The following is a 17,618-nucleotide window of genomic DNA, read 5'->3' on the forward strand; positions in this document are numbered from 1 at the left end:
GACCCAGAGCAGTAGGTCTCTCAGGCTGGTATCTTGGGCTATTTTATCCGCTGGAGCTGAGGTGGGGGAGGAAGATTAGGAAGGGAGGGCTCTCCCTGGTGGCACAATGGGTTCAAGTGCAGCACTCGATGCTCACCACAGCCAGTGCAGCATGAGTTCGATTCCCGACCAGAGAGGTGACCCACATGGCTCAGCAGACGTCTCCTGTCTGGCCCACTGCTCCCCTCTGCAGTGTATTTCACTTAATCTTCCTGTTCTGCTCCCCACTCTGTCTCTGATGAATTCTCTCATCCCCACACCTCTGGTTTGTACCCCAGTTCTTATATGCATAAATGAATAAATATTTTTTAAAAAATAAAGATTAGGGAGGGAGATAAGGCCTGAGGGTGAGTGGGAGGTGGGGATGGAGAACAGAGAGGCTCAGGCTGAACTGCTGGGCTCTTTCTCCTGGATGCCACCTTGAGGGGGTGGTGGTGGTAGTGGTGGTTAACTCGCATTTTATTTTGTCATTTCAGCAGGTTATCAAATGCTTTCTAGGGGTTTGTCCCCACAACTTTGGGAAGCAAGTGGGCAGGACTGTCTTTTCCAGTCTGCAGAAGGGGAAGCTCAGGCCCACAGCAAAGGGCTATTTGGCTCAGGCAGCAGAGTGTCAGAGGTCGAGTTGAAACCTGCCTCTAATCCTCTGGGTGCCCACCCCAGGGCTCTAGGGACCTGGCTTCAGCCGTGGCCACCACCAGAAATGTTAGCCTTCACCAGGAACTCAGCCCTCACTTGGCTTGGGGAATAGTATTTAAAGTGCTCACATTTGATTGCAAATGGCTTGGACTTGGGGCTGTTGCTGATGTTTTATTTGGAGTTTATGGGAAATGGCACAAACCAGAGAGGTCAAATTAGGTCTGCACAGCTTTGGAGGAATTCCATCCAGGCAGCTCTGGGAAAGGATGCTCCCTGCCCCCCAGTCCCTGAGGGAGTCCCCTCTATTTGAAGCAACTGAGAAACAACAGAAAAGGGAGAAGTTTGCAAAAGGATTTCATTTGGGGCATTAATTTCTCTGAAAGAATGCAATGACGAGAGAAGGATTAGACATTCAGATGGACGGTTGGGGCTGCATTGCTCTTAGGCTTCTCTGGAGCCTTCTTCCTGCACCGGGGCGGAGCTAGCTGGAACAGTGGGGCTGGTTATAACCTAAGATAGGAGAACAAAGGGGAGGAAAGTCTCTAACCCCCCTGTGTAGGGGGCCTTGCAGCCACCAACTAACCTGCTCAGTGGCTTCTGGGGGCCATGGTTCTAGAGGCCCAGACTAAATCTAGGAGCTGCTGATCGCCCCCCACTGGAAGGAGGCATGCCCATATTATGCAGACCAGAAAGTTAAGTGAACAAAATCTGCGTGACTGTAGGGAAAAGAAATGCTGCCCCCAACCTCCCCTTCCCATGCCAGACTGCCCCTGGCCACTGCCCTCCCTAGTCCTGCCCAAGGTTGGCTTTAGCAGCCTACTGGCTCAGAACCAAGACACTGGCTGGTCCATGGTCACGGCCTTAGGGGATCCCAACTTGGGTTTTTGGTGTTTCCCAAGTCCTGTGCCCACTTATCTTCTGCTCACCCCTTATGGCTCCATGTCCTGGGAGAAGTGGTCAGAGCTTCTCCTGGGGGTTCTCTTTCCTCAGGCCTTCCTGAGCTGCTGAGGCCACATCTTCAGACTTGAGAAAGTGACAGGTGCCCTGAAGACTGGATATCAAGAGCTCAGTCCAGTCAGTCAGAGCTCTGCCCGGGGCATTAGGCCTCCCACAGCGATTCATAAAGCAGAGCTCTGGTTTCCATTGTCTTGCTCCCCCAGGACCCCCACCAGCATTGGTAGAGGCATTCCTGGGTTCCCAGCAAAAATCATTTCTGATAGCACCACAGCCTCACCCTTAACCTAGAATGGTTATTAACGTATTAATTAATATTTAAAAACTCATTATGCCTTGACAATGGCTCCTTTAAGCTGCTTTTATATTAATTGCAGCCACCCAGGAGCGATAACCATACTTATATGGCAAAATGGAGTCATTCTACTTAATTACCAAGGAGGCTTTACAGGCAGATTTCAAAGCCAACAGAGTTGACACGATGTCTTCCTTTTAGATTTGCTTTTAAATTGGATGCTGTGATGGCTAGAAAGTTGTTTCTTACATGGAGATAAAACCTTTCATCAGTTCCCAGCTTTCTCCCCTTCTGCAAGGCAGCAGCACCTGGTCTTCCTTGGCCTAGGCCCAGACGGAAGCTGGAGGCTGCAGAAGGAAGTGACAGAGGGACTCTAACACCTACCGGCCTGCCCCATGCCTGTCCAGCAACCCCGAAACTGAGGTCCCAGGTCTGGAAGTCCTCCTCCACATGGCAGGGTTCTCCGTGAGTCCCAGGGCTGAGGCCTGTGTGCTATGTCCATGGTTGACATCAGTCTTGGGGTGAGTGGGGGGGCTATGCCTCCCAAAATTCAGTTCTGGAGGGGGGATGTCCTGCCAAGGCACCCCTCCTCCCTGTGGCCTGCAGGCTGATTCCTGAGCCACTAGCCCCGAAACCAGCACCCAGCTCAGCCTTGGTGTCTGCAGCCACTATCAGCAGGTTTTGCCCAGGGATGTTTCATTCTGTGACCAGGACGGGCACCTCAGTCTGCTGAGACAGTTGCAGGTGGCAGAGAGGAGGGGAGGGCCGCCACAGCAGGCCTTCTGACAGCCTGCCTGCCTGGGCTGGCAGGGCCCTGTCCTCCGCCCCTGAGTGACTCAGCATTTTAGGATTTCTGTCATGGTCCAGATGGGAGGCACAGCTTGGCATCAAATACCTAGAGATATTTGCCTCACTGATGCCTCCTTCAGGCTACAAGGTGCTGGAGGGGTCCACGGTGGCATCGAGGCTTCAGGCCAGCTGGGAGGACTGAGCCAGGGGCGCATGGGCCCGGCGAGGCAGCTGTCTAGGCAGCCGGTAGAAGGTATGATTGCAAGCAGTGTGCCTGTCAGTGTCTGGAAGATGATCACACTCCCTGGCCACCCCTCTGGGTCCTGCCCAAGGAAGCCCTCCAGGGCAGGGATGGAGTCAAATGGTATTGAGAGAAGGAATCAGCTTGCTGTGACTTAGAAATTATGGTGATGTGACAGGCACGGGAATTGATACATCCCTCCCTGGCTACGGATAGCACCAGCATTCATCCACTACCCACAGCACTGGGGGTGCTCAATGGGGTCCCCTGTGGCTCTCTGGGCAGGTGCCCAGGTGGCTGGGCCTCAGGAGGCCAAGGCGAAAGTGGAGCTGAGTCAGAACTGAGGTCTCAGGGTCTTGGAGGCATTAAGTTTAGGGCAGGGTGAGGCTTATTTATGGTTTGGTCTGTGGTCAGTGAGAGGTAAGAGTGGATTCAGGTCAAGTGAGGCTTCCCTGTGAGTTTAGGAGAGGGATCAGGAGTAGGGAATACAACTGGCATTTGATTTGGGTGGAAAGGTATTCTGTTATGCATAAGGGTACTTTTGGGGGTTGCATTAGGGTGTGTATTGGGGGGAGACTCCTTGTTTAACTATCACTCTCCCTGGGGACCCAGAGAGTAGAGATGACCATACATCTCATCCCTGGGGTTCAGCCCCCCTCAGGCCCCTTCAGGGGTATCCTTCTCTAGTTTTCAACCCAGTGAATTTTTTCGCATCCTAGTCCCAGGGCTGTCTCCATTTTCCCGGTGTCCCAACCACTTTCTGAGACAAGGGGTGTCCAGGGGCTCGTGACCCACTGAGAAGCTCTGAAACGCCAGTCTCCGGTCACTGATGTTGCTGCCAGTGTGGACAGTGTGGGATATCTCCGAAGGACAGAGACCCTTGGGCCTCTCTTCCTTCTCCCCTGCCTGCCCACGACCTCCTGCCCCCACTGCAAACCCTGTACCCGCCAGGGTGGAAGTTTGACTCCAGATCCCAGGGAGGGGAACTTTAAGGACTGTGCCGGCCGCACTTGACGTCCAACACCCCCTCAGCCTCCAGGACTTAAGTAGAGCTGCTCTGTGACTGGCCCCTGCAGGGGGCCTCTCTGGTCTTCACTCCCTCTTCCTGACCCACCTGTCAGGGTCCCTCACCAGGGTGAGTCCTGCCTCATTTCAATCACAAGCTTGTCCTTTGGAGGTTTTTTCTCCAGGCGGCACACAGGACCCCTCTGAGTAGATCCTTCCTGCTCTGGGTGTGTGAGTGTGGGGTGGGAGAGGTAGCAGTGGGTAGCCTGACCCTCTTCTTGAGTGCCACAGGCCTCAGGGTCCATTCCCAGTCCCAGGAGCTGGCTGAGGTCTGCCTCTCTACCCATACCTCCACTTTGAGCCCTTTTTGTTTTATTTTTCAATAATTTCTCCAAAATGAGTCTTGCTCTTCCTCACTTTGCCTCCTACTATGGAAATCTGGGCCCTGTTCACCTATGGTGCAGCCTGGGGAGAGTGGGCGTGGTGGGATCTCACACTGCAGACTCCCCTGGTCAGGGTGTCAAATCCTGCTTTACCACCTGCCAGCTAGATAGCCTTTGCCAGGCCGCCTGACTGCTCTAAGCTTCTGTCTCCATTTTAAAATGGGAATAATAATATGCCCTGCCCAGCAGTCCTGCTCCGAGGCTTAAATGAGACAAGGCCGGTGAAGTGCAGAACACACTACAGGTGCTCAAAAAAAATAACTGATATTGTCAGCCTCTCCTGGGCATGCTCACACTCTCTGGGGCCAGATCGGGTTGCTTGTGCCAGGGCTCATTAAGGTGCTCCCAGGAGAAGCCTATAAGGAGCAGAGAAGGAGAAGGAGCAAACCAGGTTGGGGTGGGTGGGGGAGGCGTGGACAGTTTCAGTTCCCTGAGAGCAGGTCTCACTCCATTCCTGCAGGGGGCACTCTGGAGCACAGTGCCGATTCCTACTTGCCTGAGCCAGGTCAAGGGAGCTGGGCTTCCATGCTCTGTCCCTGTGGTAGGAAGGGACCACAGGATGGGATGGTTAATTTCATATGTCCACTTGATTGGGCTAAAGGATGTCCAGATAGCTTGTCAAACATATTTCTGGCGTGTTTGTGGGGGAGTTTTCAGAAAAAGATTCGGACTCACTTTTGAACTGGGTGAAGATCCAATCTGTTGAGGGTTAAATAGAACAAAATTTTGGAACAAAGACAAATTTGCTCTCTTGCACTGAGACATCCATCTTCTCCTGTCCCCAGACACTGGTGCTGGTTCTCTACTTGTGGACTCAGGCGGGGAGTTAGTACACTGCCAGCCCCCCTGCCTCTCAGGCCTTTGGATTCAGACGGAGTTATACCACCAGCTTCCTGGTTCTCCGGTTTGCAGGCGACAGGTAAGAGAATGTTTGGCTCCATGACCAGATGAGTCTATTCCTAGAATGAATCTCCTCTTAAATTATGCGTGTATGATGTGTAGATATGTCTATCTGCTATTGGTTGAGTTTCTCTGGAGAATCCTGATGAACAGCCGGGACTCAGCTCCACACGGCTGGCTCAGCGTTTCTGAGGAAGCCACTCGGGGAGTGTTGCATGAGGTGCACAGAGGGACATGCTCACCAGAGCTAGAGGGGAGTTCACAGAAGTGGTAAAGAGGACATGAGGGGGCTTGGGCAGAGCACCCCCAGCATCATGACTCTGGGTGTAGGGCCCTACTCCTAAAGCCTGGGTGGCTTAGAGACAGTCAGCTTGGGACGGTGCAGGAGCTGACTCCACGCCGGTCAGATTCTGGGGCTGAAAGCCTTCGGGAGCAAAGACTTCTCAGAGAAGGGGAAAAAGTGCCAAAGGTGACAGGAACAAGCACTGCCTAGCACTTAGCCTGCATCAGGCATGCCTAAGCGGCTTTGTGTGACTTAATACAGCAATCTTAGGAGATAAAACCATGACTGCCCTCAACAGATAGATGAAGAAGATGAGCCTGGACAAAGTCAATCAGAATGCCTGAGACCACATGACTAGAAGTAGAAAAACCAGCAGAGTTAGCCAGAGAACAGTCTGCAGGGACACTCCCAGGGTTAATGTCTATGTGGTGGGTGCCTGCCTGGGCCTGGGTGCCTGGGTTAGTTGACTCACTCAAGGCCATTCTGCTGCTAGAATTTAAGCCAAGATTAGAGGAGTGATTTTTTAAAATTATTTATGCATACAGAACTGGGGTACAGACCAGAGGTGCAGGGGCGGTGAGAGAATTCACCAGAGACAGTGGGGAGCAGAACAGGCCAAATGATGAAGTACACTGCGAAGGGGAGCAGCGGGCGGGTCAGGTGAGGTCTGCCACGCCATGTGGGTCACCTCTGGGGCAGGTGGCAGGTGGGGATCGAACTCATGCGGAAGTGGCTTTAGCTTCCTAGTGCTGTGCTTTAACCCACTGAGCCACCAGGGAGGGCCAGAGGAGTGATATTTTTTTCAAAATGAAATCACATAGCTTTCTTCAGTTTCTTGAGATACCCCCCCCAACACATACACATACACCCCAACACCCTTACTTCACTGCCTAGCACTTAGCCTGCTAAGAGGCACCCACTGTTGTGGCGAGATTTAGGCTGCTAAAGCAGGAATCCAAAGAGAGAGTGAGCCCATGTGCAGACTTCCTAAATAGTACTCTGTGGTGAAATAGACATGTCGTGAGCCAGACATGACTAGAGAGAAGATTCCTTGCATTCTTAAAGCCCCATTTATACAGCTGAGTCACATCTGCTGGGCTTGGACTTGGAGTTTCATTCTGAGGCACAGCATAAGGAGGGTGGACTCTATTATATGAAGGAATTCCCCTGGCAAGGAAAAAGGAGAGGGGCTGAAGTCACTGGAATGGTAAATAGGAAGCAAAGCAGCAGGTCAGCTATTGCAGCCCCAGAGGCTCCCCAGCATAGAAGCACAGGGGAAGTGGAGCTGGCCACCTGGAGCACTTTGGGGGCCTCCCAATGAAGAGGATAGTTTCCTCTCGTCTTAGGGCCTACACTGGGAATAAGGCCAGCTCCTTAGTGAGGTGCCCAGTTCCCCAAGGGCCAAAGTAGAATGGTCGCCCCAGGCAGCAGCCTAAAAATGTCAGATAAAGGCATTTAGGTAACAGCCTGAGGGCAGCCTCAGTGTGGGGATCCCCCACACTATCCTGAGGGGGCCGGGATGCTGGGGATATCTATGACCCTTGCACCTGCATCTGGAGCTCGTGGGGTACTACAGGCTGCAGAGATGGAATCTGGTGAGTTGTTGGTCAAGCATCTTGGTTTCTTGCCCCTTCTGGAATGGGGCAAGACTGAACATCAACTCCCTGGTGTGTCACATGTGTGGTTCTGGCCAGAGAGGCAAGAGCAGAAGCGATGGGTCCCATTTCCAGGACAGAGCACATCACTTCAGAAGTGAAACCTGCCCTTGCTCTGTCCCGGCAGTTGTCATCAGTCCTGTTCCATGGGGGCACAGCAGGCTGATCTGTGACAAACGTGTGAGAAGTCCATCACATGAGCAGAAGTAAACCGTGTTGCACATCCTGACGGCACATCCTGAGATGTGGGGCATGTTTGTTGTCATGGCATACCCTAGCTTACACTGGCCAGGACGGGGCCCAAGGGCTGAGATTTCCATGGGCTGGTTGAGCTGCGCTGAGACCAGGGAGCACATGGGCCTGGCCCCTGGCCCCTTGCTGCTCAGAGGCCCCGGTTGTCCCAGCAGTTGGCTGCCCCTATAGGTAGAAGGAAGTAGAATGAAGATTTATTGCAAGAGGAGAGTCCCAGTAGCTTGAGTTTTGGAAGGCTGGGTACTTTTGCAAAGGTGTTGAGTTAACCCTAAAAGAAACTTGTTTTAAACTGGAGAAGACTGAGCTAGCAGTAATTGGTAAGTTATAGCATCTCCCCTACTCCTTGTCCAGTCAGCTGTGGGAAGTCAAGCTCAAGAGGAAGATGAATTATAGAAAATAAAGGCTGGTCATTTAGCACATCTGAATATAGAAAATTTTGCAATTTTGTGGCTGCCCAACTGAGTCCTGCATGATTCCACAACCCACCCCGCACTCTCCTCAGACGGCTGCTGCTCCTTCGAATGCCCTCCCTGTGGAGGACTTCCCTGAGGAATCAGGAGAGGGGACGCCTGGTGGGGGTCACGCGAAGGCCGTGTCATGTGCCTGGTCAGCCCTCTGTTTAAGAAATAACGAAACCAGGGCAGGCCTGTGGGTGTGCCAGGCGCCTTCCCTCACAAATGCCTGCTCTCTGCTCCTTTCCCCGCACATCACCCCATATTTGCTGCCAACTCTCATGCCAAGCTGACAGCATGCCGGCTCTGGGCAGTGTTGCTCCTCTTCTGGCATTCTCTGCAGCGTTATCAGGGGTCACAGCACCCCTCAACTGAAGCATAGCACCTCCACTATGGCACAGCACAGCCCCCCTCTCTCTGGGTTCCAAGAGCCGCCCCCTCCTAATCCCCTCTGTGACCTCATGGTGGGGAATGGCCCCCCACCATTCTGACCTCTGGGGTGCAATACACTCTTGTAGATTTTTCTGGAGCCTTTGAGTCCTTTTCTGTCCTTTGAGTCAGTTCTTTGCACTGCACCCAGTTTGAGGGTGCCATCTGCTTTCAGCCTGGACATAACTGAGAACCTCCCTGCAAGGACTTGGGAAAAGATGGAGATAGTGGATAAAGCACAGAGAGCAAATAACTAGTACACAGCTGTCACTCAACAACTGGACACTGTAATTAACTGTAACCTACTAAATACCGTTGTAGCAGCATTTATCCCCAGCCCCGGGGCCATTGTCCTCAAAGAGGTCGCCATTATCTTTCTCCTGGTCACTCTAACTGTCTTCCTTGGTCTCCCTGTCTCCCCTCGGCCCCCTTTCCTCTTCTGCCAGCGTGATCCTGCTGTGGCTCACATCTCACCGCGCTGCTCCCTGCGTGAACCTCCCAGCACCTGGTGGAGTCTGAGCTTCCCAGCTGTGCCCACGGGTCCTTCCTGACCATCCTGTCCATCATACACATGACCTCCTGGGGGACTGTGTCCTCCACTCCCCGGGCTTCCCTCTCCCTGCGCTTCAGTTCTGTGTGCTGTGGGTGGATTTCTTGGCAGTCTCTTTGCTAGACTGTTAACTCCATGGAGCTCAGTGTTCTGTCTTTCAGCACCCCCCAGCATCCAGCTGGGGCCTTGGCCCATAACAAGTGCACAGCACATACTTGTGGATGGAAGGAAAGGAACAGAAAGCTTAAGGACACCGCCTCTGCGCCAGGGCATGTTAGCTTCTGTTTGCTGGAGAGTTGCTAGCTTTTAATAGTGCTAATACGGACATGGTGGTTCTACGAACATATCAGCCAGAAGTTTCTAAGCGGTGTTAAGGTTAGAAGATTGACTGTCATTGGCTGGAATTTGAAGGGCAGTAGGACAATAGATTTTAGTGTGGCCTTTACACAGCCTCTCAGGGAAGCTCTAGAGAGACTTGCAGTCTGGGGCTCCATCCTCATCCTTCTCTGGTGCCAATATGGTGAAGGGCAGAGGTGGAGGAGTGGAGGGATGTGTGTGGGCAGTCTCTAGACTGAAACCTAAGCTGAGCTGGGCACTCTCCAGTCCAACCTGGGGCCTGTTCGCAGGTAGCTCCGCAGACACTTGGGAGAGGTGGAAAGTTGTGTGTACAGAGAAGGGGATGGAACTGAGGGGGGTGCCTATGGAGGCCTGCACTTTACAGGGTGCTCCTACTGATGCAGCTTGGCTTTGGGGTGTGGCAGAGCCAGGAATACCAGCCAACTGTGGCATCTGAGTCCACTCTCAGACACTGGCATACGCAATAAAGTTGACCTGGGCCAGACACTCCGCACAAAACAAAGTTTGAAAATGATGCTTAACCTTCGAGTGTGAAATAATGGTTAGGAAAATAACCACTTATAAATGCCTATAAAATATGAAGCCAGACTATCTAGGTATGAATATCAACGCTCCTCCTTACTAGCTCTGTGATCTGAGGCGTATCACTTAACCTTTCTGTGCTTAGTCTTCTGATCTAGGAAATGGGGCTGGTATTATTTACTTCATACAGTTAAAAGGATAAAAGACATTAATGCTGTGAATTTCTCAGAATGCTGCAGGCACGTAGTAGGTGCTGTAGGAGGGTTAAATGTTTTATATTTACTGCCCCACGGTGAGAGGGGAAGGGGCTGGTTAAGTAGAACGGGTGGGATGGGATGGGGATTGCACCTGGCCGCCTGGAAGGTCCAGTCGATAGGGGCTTTAAGAGTGAATGTAATTTTGCTTGTGTAGGGGAGATTCCTATGTAGGAAGAACAAGGTCGGACATGTGAAGCTGAGGTCAGAGCCTCGGCTTGTAACTGGATTGTCCTTTGAGGGATGGTAAGAGTAGGAGGTGGGTGGGGCCAGGGAGGACAGGCGCTTTGCGGGGAGCTGAGCTCAGCCAGGAGAGGCTGCGGTCTGCCCTGGAGGCAAAGGAGCCATCAGAAGGTGACGCCCAATGTCAAGAGCCGACCTGTGTTCTGGAACCAGTCTGGGGCAGCGGAAAGGATGCGGCCATCGGGTGGGGAGAGTGGAAAGTGGAGGACGCGGAGAAGAGGCCCATTATTTAGGCCTCCCTTTCAAAGCGAGGGCATGGGCCGCTCCCTGTTGTGCTGTGTACAGTTAGAGCACCCACTGCAGGGTGTAAGTTATGACTTAGAACACCACACACACACACACACACACACACACACACACGTGTGCACACACACATGTGCTCTCACAGTGCTTGGTGACAGTGTGTGACTTCAGGGCCACAGCCCCTGACCCCCCCAGCACTCTCATTTGCTGTATTCACTTTTGGACCAGCTGCCATTACCCGTTGGGTGAGCTGTTACTGGGCCTTTTCTCTGATCTGTCAGGGCCCTGGAGCCCATAGATGACTGTATGTGGTCTAAATTCAAGTCCTTTCCCATTATACTTGACTCAGAGGCCGCTTGCGTGGGGCTGGGCATCAGGGTTCCCCTCAGAAGCAGAAGAGGCAGCTCCCCATTCCACTCATCCCTTTCATAATTTGCTTCCTTAACCCCCGAGTGCCCCTCCTTCTGCTTTTCGAGCTGATAAGGGAAAGCCAAGTCTAAAACTGTCCAAAAAAATATTTATCACGTGCTTTTAGTATGCCAATCTAGCAGCCTGTGGAAGAACATGGCCCAGTGTGCCCTTGGGCAGCCTACTTAACCTCTGCTGTCTCTTTTTCCTGACCTGTAAAATGGGGACCTAGTAGCTACCTCACAGCTTAATAAGTGACCAGGGAATGTGTTTGGTACAGAGCAAGTGTTCAAAATCTTATCTCTCGTTATCAGATGACTTAATGATAAAGGTTCTAGTTATCATTCCATTTTCCAGCCAAGGACACAGTCACAGAAGTAGTGGTCAGAAGAGAGCAGGGGGCAGTCAGGCCTGACCTCAGGACCTGCACTCCTGTGCCCCAGATGTTGAACTGCTTCCCCTCATAGCCCTCTGGGGACACTTCCGTCTTGAACCTGCTCTCTAGCTAAATGCCTCTACTTCTTCCAGCTGTTGCCCTCGGGCTGTTACTGTGTGAAACACTGCTGCTTCTCCCATAAACAGGAGGCAAGGCCACAGTCCTTGGGGTGGCGAGGGGTCAGTGGGTGGAGATGTGACTCTGGGAGCCTTGATCTGGGCCTAAGGGGGTGGGAATAAAGAGGAAGGGTTCGGGGGGACCAAGAGATTGGTATGGGGACTGCCTCCTTAGGTGTTCCAGCAGCTGTCAGGGATGCGAAACAGTGTTTCTGCACACCATGTCTTGACCAGTACCTGCAGGCACTGTTGTAGGCCTTTGGACACATCAGTAAGCAAAATGGACCCATGACCTGGTAGAGACTATCTTAGACCAAGTGTGGATTTGGGGACAATGAGTTGTATTATACATAGAAGGAAGAGCCCTGGCTTTTGGGGGGAAAAAAAAAAACCAATTTCTATAAACTGTTTGCTTAAAATGAAGTTCAGAGACCAGCCAGTTTCCAGGCTGTTGGAGGTTCTCATTTGCATATGGATATACTATTTATAAACGCAGTTCGATTCATTAAGGAGGTTCCCTAAGGCCCTCAGTTGCTCAACATGGTGCCAGCAGCTTAAGTGTGCGCCTCCTGCAAGAAAGGCTCGCCCACCTGTGCCCCACCCTGCGCCCCCTCACCCCTGGGGCCCCCCAAAAGTGGCAGGCTCTGATCAGGGTCAGGGTCAGGGTGCATGGAAATGAAGACTGTCCCGGTGGGTGTGGGGTAGGGCAGGCTGGCTGGCAAGGTCAGGCAGGAGACTGAGGAGGGACTGGGCTCTGAGGCGACACTCGGCCCCAGGCAGGGTGCCTGGGAGTGGTGGTGGAGGGGGTTGTTTCTCCCCTGAATCTTCCATTATCAGGCCTGGGCCAGGCAGCAGTCTCCAAGGCAGCCCTACAGCCCTCCTGGGCAGATAGTCTGTGCTGCTGGCCTGCTTGTGCCCTGGTCAGCTCCACGGGCTCCCACCAATACCAGTGTGGATGATGGGGTTGCCCACGGGCCGCCCCTTCCCTCCCAAGCGGGCTGCCCTCCACCCTCTAAGGCACATCTTTCTAATGGAATTAGGCTTCACACGGGTCAGGGAACAATTTATTATTCTGCTGGCTAGAGCCAAGTTTCCTTTTGAAAAATGGTTACTCCCGGAGTCGGCAATTACTTCAAAATAAATTTACCAAAGACAAAATTGTGCCTCTTGGGTCAGTAAACGACTTGCCTGTTTGGGGCTGAGGAGACAAGGTGTTTATTAAGGACCGCCTTCGTTTCCTGTGCAGGTTTTTCAGTTTGAATAATTGTCCAATTAAATATAATTTGGAAGTCAGTGCTAACCCAGTGCCCGGATTGCAGGAGGAAGAATCACTCGGAGGCGTGCATTAATAAATCCCTCAGAGCCCCATCGCTCCCCCAGCCCCTCCTTTGGTTTAATTTTGAGAAATTTTTTTGTCTTCCCACGGCCTGTGTGCCTTCCATTTGGAAATGAGCTGCTTTCCCCCAAAGGGTTCCTAGGCCTCGCTGGCCTCCATCTGTCTGTCTGCTTCTCTCCTGCAAGCAGATGCACGGGGCTTCTCCCAGGGGCCAGCACGCTGGTGCAGGGGCTAACAGCCTATTTCTTTATGGGCCCACATACTTGTGTGTTCTTCCTTCATTCATCCAGCCTTTCATTCAGCTAACACATACTGAGGACTTTGAGCCAGGCCCGAGGCTGGAAAAGGAGGAAAACACTTCATCCCAGCCCTCAGAGATGACTCAGCCCGTGGAGAGAGAGGGCTCTGGTAGTGTCACATGGCTAGTGTGAGAGGGCTCCCACGGAGGTACTGGGCAGAGGAGACTCCATGCCACCTGATCACAGGAGGCTCACCTGGAAAAGGTGATAGCCCAAGGGAAGCTTGGCTAGACCAGAGGGAAGCAGGCCTGGGGGAGAGATGGGGAAGCAGGGATACCCAGAGACAGCGATCGGAGAGACAAGGGGAAGAACCACAGGTGCTCTGTGGCAGGTGCAGTCTGTGGGGCTTTGGTGGGAGGGAGACAAGGCAGGGAAGGGCCAGGGTGTAGCCTCAAGTCAAGTAAAGAAATCTGCTTCTCTAGATTTAGGGCCTTCTGTGTCTAGCAGGACCCCAAGAGCATAAGGTTACAGGAGTCATTGCTTCTTGCAACTCACTTCGCACAACCCTGAGAGAAAGCACCTGCTTGAAATCTGCCTCCTAGCCCGGGCCCTGGGGCCATGCAAGTTTTCCCTGAGAGAAGGAACCAACTGGGTTTTGAAAGACCTTTGGCAGCTGTGTGCTAAGACCATCCTCCCAGCCCAGTGCAGACCAGTATTTAGGGCTAAGGTGAGGAGCTCCAGTTAGGAAGAGATTGCAAGCAGGGGGAGGTGTGGTGAGACATGGCGTAGGTAGACCAGGTAGTCACAGGACACTGATTACTTGGCTGGGGAGGGCCACAGACGAGAGGAGAGAAATGTACTCCTGGAAATCAGGAAGATGTGTCGCTGTGGGTGAAGCTGGCAACTGTATGGCTACGTGATAAAATACGGTGGAGAAGAGCATCCTAAGACAGCCACACCTCTGCGCCAGCCTCTGTGCAGCTAAGTTCAGCAAAGAGGCTGGCAGCCTGTAGGATAGGATGCCCAGCGGATAGGCATTCTGGGCTGGGCCTGGTGCCATAGTCGGGTCAGTGACAGGGTCAGGTTTGGGGCTTTGCTGGGGATCAGGATTCTGTTTAGCATATTCCAGCTGAGAGAAGGGGAGATCACAAAACTGATACTGATTCAGAGACCTTTGGCTACTGTGCCTTCACCCCACCCCTTCCATAAAGAACTGGTGAGTGTGAAGTCTCCTTGAGGGTTAAGGTAAGGTTAGATGGCCTCTACATCCTTCAGCCTAAACATTTGGGCTTGTGGCTCATTTGGGAATAAGGAATGAAATGAAGACTTGAAGTGTTTCTCTTACTATCCCCTTCTTACCCGGGCAGACGCTGCTCCCCACCCCAGGCTCTACGCTGCCCCAGGCTCTCAACCCACTCCCTGATCCTGGACCACTGAAGGCTGAGACCAGACTATCAGTCTGGCTGGTGAGGTTGCCCTGCCTTCCACTCCAAGACCTCTGGCTGGTGTTCTGATCATGGGCCGGAGGGGCTACAAAGGAGTGCTCAGTTTCTCTGGATCACCCCTTTTATGTCACAGATGGGGAAAGCAAGGTCAGGAGACATGCAGAGAGTGAGTAGGAGAGCCAAGGCCAACCTCAGGCACCCACTGGCCCACCAGAGTGGTCTGTCCCGTGTCTTCATCCACAAGGTTGCTATAATAAAATAGCCATGGGCTGCAGTGGCTGTAGACAGCTTCATACTCCTGAAACTTAACCCCTTGTGCTACCAGTGAGTTTGATCCCCGGCCGAGGAGGTGACCCACATGGCACAGCAGACCTCACCTGACCTGCCCGGTGCTCCCCGCGGCAGTGTATTTCAGTAGATGCAACTTTTCTACTCCCCACTCTGTTCCTGATGATTCTCTCGCCTCCTCACACCTCTGGCCTGCACCCCAGCTCTTATATGTATATATAAATAAAATAAATCTTTAAAAAATGGAAGGACAGAAATTTCTATGTCACAGTGGTGGCTGGGAGCCCAAGAGCAGGGTGTTTGCCCCGTAGAGCTCTGGGGAGGCCCAGCAGCACACTGCTGAATTCTGGGGGCACAGACTTTCAGACCATGGTGTGTGACAATTATACTCTCTTGCCCAGCCTCAGTGAGGGCGGTGGGTGTAGCCAAGGCTACACCACAGAAGGACCCATCCTCTCAGACTGTCTTGGGACAGGCAGTTATAAGCCCAGAGCATTTCTGCAGCACTGTCCTGACCAGCGGTTGCTGATGGGGCAAAATGCTCTGACATGCGGCTTGTCTGACCCTGGGAGGAGGAGACCAGCAAGGCAGAGGTGTGACTGTGGGCCCAGAAGCCACGGTCCTGAGCTGAGGCTGGGCCGGGCAGTGTCCAGCTCAAGCCACAGGCACAGGCCGGGAAGGGTCTTTTCCTTAGTCTTGGATGCCTGGGTGGAGGTGAGGATCAATGTGAGCATCCGGGTTGACGCCCTCTAGAGGTTGCTGACTGGATCACAGACAGCGAAGGAAGCTGATGAGTATCTCTGTACTGTGAAACACTCTCCCAGGCACTGGCGACACTAGTGAGTCAGAGGCAAACATCCCACATGACACAGAGTTCAGATTTTAGCAAGTAGAATATGGACTATATCCACTATAATAAGTGCTACCCAGAATATGAAGTTAGAGGGAGGTTAGGGAGTAGGGGGATGGGTGCAGTTGATATGACCTGAGAAATTTTCACTGAGGAGTTGAAGTTGGGTGGAAACTGAAAGGGGTGAGGGAATGAGCCTTTTAGATGCATAGGGCAAGATTTCCCTGCACGGGAACAGCCATGCTGAGGCCCCTGAGGTAGGAGAGTGTGAGGCTGTTCATTCAGCAAGTTGATCAGGCTGAAATGGAATGAGAAAGCTCCAGGCTGGGGCTGGGGAGTCACACAGACCAGGAAGGATGACGAGGCCTCATCTGAGCTCCACAGTCTCGGAGCCTCTCTGTAGCCGTGGGTCCTACCCAGCTCTTCTGAGGACAATGCTGGCTCTTGGACAGCTACACTGAACACTGTGGGCAGACACACATGGGATGGTGAGAGGGTGCAACAGCCACCACCCCTCCCCCGCCCCCATTATGCTGCTGGGCCTCTCTGGCCACCACCCGGTGCTTCCTCAGTCCCACCAGGAAGGAAGGAGTGGGATTGTCTGCCCATATTCACGGTTACAGAGGTGATCCATGTTGAAAGAGAATCAATAAGCTGTGTCCATTTATGTGGCACAAAAGGAAGAAAGGTCTGCAGACAGAAATAGGCCGGGATTCACACACAGGCGACTTAATAAGACTTTTCCCCAGTTTGAAGAGGACGGTAATTTAGATTTGCCTTTGAACGTCTCCTTTTTTGTGCCTCAATAACTCTCAGGATCAGCCTGCTTAGAAAGCAAGGAAAAGGAGATTGGCTGGCTTCTTAGAAGACAAGCCCGTTTGGGAAGGCCGCTTGCTCGCAGTTCAAACACAGGCCTTGAGAAAAGATGAAAGTGCCTCGTCAGCACATCCTTGGCCCATTGATCGTGATTGAGGCCTGGGCCTGGTGCATCTGGGCTGGTGCTGGACAATGAGAACAAGGCCAGGCTGCCAGGAGGCCTCCTCTGAGCTGGTGGTATAGGAGACGCTCATTACCGCCATCTGGACCTAGTGACCAGAGGGGGACAAGAGGCAGCTAGGCACTGCTTGGAAAGTGCTGGCCCCACAGCCCTTGGGGCCCACAGGCTGCACCCTATGTTGGTCCTGGAGGCAACTGGACTCCTGCCTCAGGCTGGGGCGTCACCAGCCTTTGGTGAGGCAGGATCTGGGCTATCTATCTTACCCAAGTTTGGCCAGAGGCTGAAGGAAAAGGAGAAGGCTTGCAGCCAGGCTCTTCAGGTCTCTGTGGAGGAGGACCACACACCGGCCACTTCTGAAGCTGGGCTTTGCCCACCTGCCCGGACGGGGGCAGGGCTGGGTTACTTCGTGCTGCCTGAGTGAGCTCTTCTCACATGGACTACTCACCCTTCTGGGTAGCTGTGGCCTTGAGTCTTTAGGGAGCTAGGAGGTCCTAGCTGCAGAAGGAGACCTCTGAGCAAATTTTCTGCCCCTTTTCCCAAACCTGGCTTAGCTATCACCTTTTTCATCTTCCGTGAAATACAAATCTACTGTCCTTGGTGTCCGCATCAAGCTCTATGCCTTCTGACACAATGGTGTCATTGCCCCCACCTCACCACAGCGCCTGAGGATGTGCTTGCCTGCAGCACACACATGATGCCTGGTACAGAGCAAGGGCTGGGATGATTTCTCACTATGGTGCCTCTGACCTCCGCCAACAGCTAAATTGACAGGGGGATAGAGCCAGTTCAGTGTGGTTCCTGACCTGCCCAAGGCCATGTACATTCAAGTCAAGAGCAGACTCAGTGCATAATATCACCCGTAATGCCCAGCCTGGGGCTCTCCTACTGCAGTGCCCTGGGCCCCACCCCCCAGGGTCCAGCAGAACTGTGGGGAGGCAGGAAGCTGGAGTCAAGTGACTTC

General features: G+C 52.9%; 1 protein-coding gene across 1 annotated transcript in view; it reads left to right on the forward strand.

Annotated features, from left to right (window-relative positions):
- The first annotated feature begins 5,301 nt into the window (after window positions 1-5,301).
- LMO1 (LIM domain only 1 (rhombotin 1)) overlaps window positions 5,302-17,618 on the forward strand; it is a 110,758-nt gene continuing 98,441 nt past the window's right edge. The window contains exon 1 of the mRNA XM_004683075.2: window positions 5,302-5,321. The gene's annotated coding sequence lies outside the window, so the exon portion shown is untranslated. The remainder of the gene's footprint in view (window positions 5,322-17,618) is intronic.

This window comes from Condylura cristata, unplaced genomic scaffold (genome assembly GCF_000260355.1).
Source record: "Condylura cristata isolate star-nosed mole 26May11 unplaced genomic scaffold, ConCri1.0 scaffold00015, whole genome shotgun sequence".
Classification (NCBI taxonomy): Eukaryota; Metazoa; Chordata; class Mammalia; order Eulipotyphla; family Talpidae; genus Condylura; species Condylura cristata.